Consider the following 6,773-nt stretch of genomic DNA (forward strand, 5'->3'; position numbering starts at 1 on the left):
GAGATTTGATTAGGTCACCAAGTGAGATAGTATAGAGGGAGAAAAGAAGGTTAAGGACAGGATTTTGGGGGAATATATACTGTTGTTGGGCATGACCTGGATGAAAATTCAGGAAAAGAGTCTGTGAAGCAGCAGGTAGAAGGAGAATCATGAGGGAGTAGTATCATAAAAACCTATTGAGGAGACCATATTGAGAAGAAAGTGGTCATGGGTGTCAAATGCTTCAGAGGTTGAGAACAATGAGGATGAAAAAAAGACCATCAGCTTTGGCAATTAAGAGATCATTAGTGATTTTTGAGAGATCAGTTCAGTTGAGTGGAGTGAGTCAGATTGCAAAGTGAGTGAAAAGAGAAGAAATGGAGGTAACAAGAGTAGACACTGTTTTCTAGGAAATTTGACTTTAGAGTGTAGAAGCAAATATTTTCTGAAGGATGAGGAAGCTTAAGCGGTAGAGCAGAAACTAGTAGATAGGGAGAGATTGAATATTAAAGGGAAAGGGACAGAGCATGGCTGTGGGAAAGATCTGCTGGAAAAAAAGGGAAAGGATGGAATCAATTTATAGGGAGAGGGATTGGCCGCAATGGTCCACAATGAGAAGAAAGAGCCATGCCTTCATAAGAGACTTCCATGGTTTCTTAAATCAAAGGAATTATCTGTTCCTTTTCCTTTCTCATCTATTTGTTATGAATAAATTTAATTGTAATTTTTCATTTTTATTTCACAAAAAAACCTCTTGATGTGAAAAAGTTAAGGTCAAAGGTAAAAGTTATCCATGAGATTATAAACTCCTTGTGAGTAGGATTTTTTTCATTCTTCATACTTGGAACCCCAGAGCCTAGGATATAGCACTTGGCACACCATAGCCACTTAATAAATGCTTGTTGATTGATAGGATATTTATATGTCTTGCTATATGAATGAGGAGGTAAAACTGAGACAAGCTTGAATCATTGAGTATGATGAATGCTGCTGAAGTTGTTCACAGTTAGTTTTTTCAATGTTTTGCTCGATCTGGATCTCTGCTTCACTTCACATCATGCTATATCAACTTTGGACATCCTTTCCACCTCTCCCTATGTCTCCCACTTTGGGCACTGTCTTTAGAATTGCAATGATCTCTACTTGGAGTACCCTTTCCACTCCTTGTGCCTGCTTTTCATCTCCCTTTGTGTCTGTCTTCCCCCTTTTAGAATATAAGTTTTTGAGGGCAAAGATTATCTGTTTCCCTGTATTTACATCCCTAGTATTTAACATGATGCCTGTCATAGTAAGCATAATAAATAAATGTTCTATCATCTATCTTTTGATCTATCTTCTATCAGCTTTTACTTTGAATTGTGTTCAAAACTAATGAAAAAAATTACCAATTTTCTGATTTTGTTAAATTCAGTTGGATTTTTTCAATGACTTCTTTTCTTTTTTTTTTTTAGCATTTTTTCTTTTTTTGTTTCTTTTTTGTATTTCATATTTTTAGTTTTCAGCATTGATTTTTCACAAGAGTTTGAATTTCAAATTTTCTCCCCATTTCTACCCTCCCCCCCACTCCAAGATAGCATATATTCTGATTGCCCCATTCCCCAGCCAGCCCTCCCTTCTGTCACCCAACTCCCCCCCATACCCTTTTCCCTTACTTTCTTGTAGGGCAAGATAGATTTCTATACCCCATTGCCTGTATATCTTATTTCCTAGTTGCATGCAAAAACGACTTTTTTTTTTTGGAACATCTGCTTTTAAAACGTTAAGTTCCAAATTCTCTCCCCTCTTCCCTCCCCACCCACCCTCCCTAAGAAGGCAAGAAATTCAACATGGGCCACGTGTGTATCATTATGTAAAACCCTTCCACAATACTCATGTTGTGAAAGACTAACTATATTTTGCTCCTTTCTATCCTATCTCCCTTTATTCAATTTTCTCTTTTGACCCTGTCCCTTTTCAAAAGTGTTTGCTTTTGATTACCTCCTTCCCCTATCTGCCCTCCCTTCTATCTTCCCCCCCTTTTTTTATCTGCTTCCTCCCTCTTTCCTGTGGGGTAAGATACCCAATTCAGTGTGTATGTTATTCCCTCCTCAGGTCAAATCTGATGAGAGTGAGATTCACTCATTCCCCCTCACCTGCCCTCTCTTCCCTTCCAACAGAACTCCTTTTGCTTGACACTTTTATGTGAAATAATTTACCCCATTCTATCTCTCCCTTTCTCCCTCTTTCAATATATTCCTCTCTCATCCTTTAATTTGATTTCATTTTTTTAGATATCATCCCTTCATATTCAACTCACCCTGTGCCCTCTGTCTATATATATATAAGTATATTAGCTTCAGCTACCCTAATACTGAGAAAAGTGTCATGAATTACACACATCAGCTTTCTTTGCAGGAATGTAAACAAAACAGTTCAACTTTAGTAAGTACCTTATGATTTCTCTTTCTTGTTTACTTTTTCATGCTTCTCTTGATTCTTGTGTTTGAAAGTCAAATTTTCTATTCATCTCTGGTCTTTTCACTGAGAAAGCTTGAAAGTCCTCTATTTTATTGAAAATCCATATTTTGCCTTGCAGCACGATACTCAGTTTTGCTGGGTAGGTGACTCTTGGTTTTAATCCTAGCTCCATTGACCTCTGGAATATCATATTCCAAGCCCTTTGATCCCTTAATGTAGAAGCTGCTAGATCTTGTATTATCCTGATTGTGTTTCCACAATACTCAAATTGTTTCTTTCTGGCTGCTTGCAGTATTTTCTCCTTGATCTGGGAGCTCTGGAATTTGGTGATAATATTCCTAGGAGTTTTCTTTTGGGGATCTTTTTCAGGAGACAATCGGTAGATTCTTTCAATTTCTATTTTACCCTCTGGCTATAGAATATCAGGGCTGTTCTCTTTGACAATTTCTTGAAAGATGATATCTAGGCTCTTTTTTTGATCATGGCTTTCAGGTAGCCCAATAATTTTTAAATTATCTCTCCTGGGTCTATTCTCCAGGTCAGTAGTTTTTCCAATGAGATATTTCACATTATCTTCCATTTTTTCATTCCTTTGGTTCTGTTTTATAATATCTTCATTTCTCCTTAAGTCCCTAGCTTCCACTTGCTCCAATCTAATTTTTAAGGTAGTATTTTCTTCAGTGGTCTTTTGGACCTCCTTTTCCATTTGGCTAATTCTGACTTTGAAAGCATTCTTCTCCTCATTGGCTTTTTGGAGCTCTTTTGCCATTTGAGTTAGTCTATTTTTTAAGTTGTTATTTTCTTCAGTATTTTTTTGGGTCTCCTTTAGCAAGTCATTGACTTGTTTTTCATGGTTCTCTTGCATCACTCTCATTTCTCTTTCCAATTTTTCCTCTACTTCTCTAACTTGGTTAACTTTTTGAGCTCTTCCATGGCCTGAGACCAGTTCATATTTTTCTTGGAGGCTTTTTTGTAGGCTTTTTGACCTTGTTGACTTCTTCTGGCTGTATGTTTTGGTCTTCTTTGTCACCAAAGAAAGATTCCAAAGTGTGAGTCTGAATCTGAGTCTGTTTTTGCTGCCTGGCCGTGTTCCCAGCCAACTACTTGACCCTTTTTTTTCTTCGGGGTATGACTGCTTGTAGAGTATAGAGTACATTGTCGCTGTCTTGAGGTGCTGTGCTGTTGTTTTCAGAGCTATTTCTACAAAGCAAGTTCTGCCACACCAGTGTTCCTCTTCCCCCAAGAACCGCCAACCCAGACTGCAACTCAGATCTGAGCAGGTGCTGCACTCCCTCTCAGATCCACCACTTAATTCCTCCCACCAGGTGGGCCTGGGGCCTGAAGCAACTGCAGCTGTAGTTCTGTAGCTGCATCATCTCCACTGCCCCCAGGGTGGTGACCAAACTGCAAACTCCCTTCACTCTGTTCCCTGCAGTTTTTCCCACTAACCTTCTCTATTGTCTTTGGTGTTTGTGGGTTGAGAAGTCAGATAACTGCCACGGCTCACTGATTCAGGGCACTAGGGCTTGTTCTGCCCAGCTCCCAGGTATGATTAGTCTGGGCACAGCCCACTCTGGGCTCTGCTCCTCTCTGCTCCCAGCTCTGTGTAATGGACCTTACCCAGTGACCATCCATGCTATCCTGGGATGGAGCCCTGCTTCCCTTCACTATTTTGTGGATTCTGCAGTTCTAGAATTTGGTCGGAGCCATTTTTATGGGTGTTTGGAGTGTCCTGGCGGAGAGCCCTAGGAAAGTCAGTGCTTTCCAGCCGCCATCTTGGCTCCGCCCCCAATGACTTCTTTTCAATGGAAGAACCACTAGGTTAGGAATCTAGAGGCTTGGCTTCTAGCTCTGGTCCTGTGGCCAGCTTTGGTCCTGTGGTCAGCTCTGATCCTATGACCAGCTCTGTTGTCTGGGACAAGCTAGAGATTTATCGAATAATGAAAATTCACAACTACAAGAGACAACTTCAGTTCTGCTAGTCCAACTTATACTTGAACAGGAATATAATGTAACGTCTCCCAAAGTGGGTTAGTTATCTACCTTTGTAAGAACTTTAGGAAATTTACTACTTTTTGAGGAAGACCATTCCCCTTTGAAACAGCTCTAATTACTAGGAAAATTTTCCTTATATTGAAAAATGTGACTTCCACCCATTTCTCCTACTTCTATTCCAAAGGATCATGTCAAAGAAATCTGATTACTCACATTATAATTAGCCACACAACCCATATGCCAAATGTATGTTTACCTAAAAGACTACTTTACTGAGAATTTGCACAAGGCATGAGCTCCACAAAGGTCAGAAGAAGTACTACAGGAACACTCTCTAGGTGTCTTTGAAAAATTTTGGTATCAGTTGTAAGACATGGGATATGCTGGCACAGACAGTTCACCATGGTGTGCTTGCATCAAAAAGGTGTTGTACTCTATGAGCAAAGCAGAATCACAGTAGCACAAAGGAAATGTGAAATGTACAAATTTGGAGACATCTCCATCCCAAATGTTCAAATGGATTATTCATGCCCACCCTGTGGTAGATCCTTCTGAGCACATATTGGACTGATCAACCACAGCTGAACACACTGTACCTTGACCCCAACATGGTCCTCTTTCAGTATGAAGGACAAGTATTATAGTTCTTTAAATACTTGAGGTAGGGGAGGGATGAGAGGAAACCATCAAGAAGACTTCAATAGTGGCTTAAACTAATCATGTATGATTTATTTTTAAATCCTTTCACCATCTTGTACATACGCTTCCTAAAGTGTGGTGCTTTGAATTGAGCATAATGCTTCCAATATGACAGCTAATCAGATTACAGTGGGATTTTCATTTTGTTACTTGTGGCTACTATACACTTATTTATTATTTAAGACAAAGATCACCCTGGGAAGCTAAGTGGCACAGTAGATAGAGCACTGCGCTTGAAATCAGGAAGACTCATCTTTATAAGTTCAAATACAGCCTCAGACACTTATTAGCAGTGTGACCCTAGGCAAGTCATTTAACCCTGTTCACCTCAGTTCCTTATCTATAAAAATGAGTTGGAGAAGGAAATGGCAAATTGCTTCAATATCTCTGCCCAAAAAAACCCCAAAATTTGGTCACAAAGATTTAAATATGACCGAAATCATCAAATGAACAAAAAAAAACCATCTTGTCTTTTGTTTAAAGCAATTATGTTACATTGTCAATTCATATTGAACTAGTAGTTCACTAAAACTTAGAGAGGCAGTTTAGTTTAATAGAAATAGTATTGGATGCTGGAGTTCTCTGTTCAAAATCTGCCTCGAGTGTGTAAGTGTGTGTGTGTGTATACACATACACAGATGTGTATATGTATATTTATATGTATGTATATATACACATATGTGTGCATGTACACACATACACACATGCGTATATTATATCTACACACATACACATATATCTACATACATATATATTTGTTAGCTGTGTGACCATCGGTTAAGTCACTCGATTTCTCTTAATCTATTTTCTCATATAGAAAAATGGAAAAAAATTATAATAACTTCTTCACAAATTTGTTATAAAGATACAATGAAATAATTCGTATATGATGGGGACCTTTTCAATGAAAGTCCTTTCCCCAGAATCTGATCAGCATTCTCTGCCTACTTCCAACCCATGTGGAAGAATCTAGGGAGGCAACTTCTAGAAAGTTGTGATGACATGATAGAACAGCAAGGCTCTTTGATTCAAAGCATGTTCAGGTATTTCCTATCTAAATCATTTTAAAAATAACAATAACCACAGTAATAATTTTTAAGGTCTTCAAAGTACTGTATAGTTATTATCTCCAAAATAGCCATTGGAGGCAGATATCTTTATCTCCATTTTACAGATGAGAAAACTGATACAGGAAGAGTTTGTGATTTGCCTTTAGTCTCACAGCTAGTAAGTGGTGAGTGTCTGAGCTTAGAATTGAACTCGGATCTTCCTGACTCCAGGTCCAGTACTCTATCAACAACCCCAACAAAATCTTAATAATTAATCCTGAAAGGAACTGATTTGACTTGTAAAGGAAACACATTGGTAAACTGAACAATTATAGCCTAAAACAACAGAAAGACAAAAACTACTATTTTTTTCTCTAGTGGATCCCTAAAACTAGAAAGTGTAACAACTAAAGTTCTAGGTGTTACGTGAGAAATCTCCTCTCTGAGTTCATGTGATAGTAATTGCTGCCAAATACGTATTTGCTGAAACACAGAAATTATGGAAGTAAAAACCTAAGTTTTATCTTTATGCTTAGGCATAAGTTCAGGCCTCAGAGAAAACCTGAGCAATTTTTAGGAGTCTAATAGGGCTTC

Source organism: Trichosurus vulpecula, chromosome 1 (assembly GCF_011100635.1).
Source record: "Trichosurus vulpecula isolate mTriVul1 chromosome 1, mTriVul1.pri, whole genome shotgun sequence".
NCBI lineage: Eukaryota > Metazoa > Chordata > Mammalia > Diprotodontia > Phalangeridae > Trichosurus > Trichosurus vulpecula.